This window comes from Hippopotamus amphibius, chromosome 10, assembly GCF_030028045.1.
Source record: "Hippopotamus amphibius kiboko isolate mHipAmp2 chromosome 10, mHipAmp2.hap2, whole genome shotgun sequence".
Classification (NCBI taxonomy): domain Eukaryota; kingdom Metazoa; phylum Chordata; class Mammalia; order Artiodactyla; family Hippopotamidae; genus Hippopotamus; species Hippopotamus amphibius.
The window spans coordinates 58,945,206-58,946,664 of NC_080195.1; positions in this window are offsets into that span (position 1 = coordinate 58,945,206).

The following is a 1,459-nucleotide window of genomic DNA, read 5'->3' on the forward strand; positions in this document are numbered from 1 at the left end:
AGAGCGTTCTGCCTATGTTTTCTTCTAAAAGTTTTATAGTGTTTGGTCTTATATTTAGTCTTTAATCCATTTTGAGTTTATTTTTATGTACAGTGTTAGAGAATGTTCTAATTTTTTTACATGTAGCTGTCCAGTTGTCCCAGCTCCATTTATTGAAAAAACTATCTTTCCTCCATTGTATGGTCTTGTCTCCTTTTTCGTAAATTAATTGACTATAGGTGCGTGGGTTTATTTCTGGGTTTTCCATCTTATTTCATTGATCTGTAGTTCTATTTATGTGCCAGCACCATTCTGTTTTGATGAAAATAGCTTTGTAGTATAGTCTGAAGTTAGGGAACCTGATTCTTCCAGCTCCATTTTTCTTTCTCCAGATTGCTTTGGCTATTTGGGGTCTTCTGTGTCTCCATGCAAATTTTAAGTTTTTTGGTTCTAGTTCCGTGAAAAATGCCATTAGTAATTTGACAGGGATTGCATTGAATCTGTAGATTGCCTTCGGTAGTATAGTCATATTGACAATATTGATTCTTCCAAGCCAAGAACATGATATCTCTTTCCATCTGTTTGTGCCATCTTCTATTTCTTTCATCAGCATCTTATAAGGGCTTTTGTCTCCTTAAGTAGGTTTATTTTTGGGTACTTTATTCTTTTCGATGTGAAGGCAAATGGGGTTGTTTCTTTAATTTCTCTTTCTGATCTTTCATTGTTAGTGTATAGAAATGCAACAGACTTCTGGGTATTAATTTTGTAACCTGCAACTTTACCAAATTCATTATGAGCTCTAGTAGTTTTCTAATAGTGTCTTTAGTATTCTCTATGTATAGTATCATGTCATCTGCAAACAGTGACAGTTTAACTTCTTATTTTCCAATTTGGATTCCTTTTATTTCTTTTTCTTTTCTGATTGCCATTGCTAGGGATTCCAAAACTATGTTGAATAAAAGTGGTGAGAGTGGGCATCCTTGTCTTATTCCTGATCTTAAAGAAAATGCTTTCAGCTATTCACCATTGAGTATGTTAGCTGTAGGTTTGTCATACATGGCTTTCATTTTGTTGAGGTATGTTCCCTCTGTGCTCACTTTCTGGAGAGTTTTTATCATAAATGGATGTTGAATTTTGTCAAAAGTTTTTCTGTTGAGATAATCATATGGCTTTTATTTTTCAATTTGTTAATGTGGTGTATCACATTGATTGATTTGTGGATATTGAATTATCCCTGTATCCTTGGAATAAATCCTGTTTGATCATGGTGTATGATCCTTTTAATGTATTGTTGGATTCGGATTCATAGTATTTTGTTGAATATTTTTGTGTCTATGTTCATCAATGTTATTGGGCTGTAATTTTCTTTTTCTGTGTATGTTATCTTTGTCTGGTTTTGGTAGCAGGGTGATGGTGGCCTCATAGAATGAGTTTGGGAGTGTTTCTTCCTCTGCAAATTTTTGGAACAATTTCAGAAGGA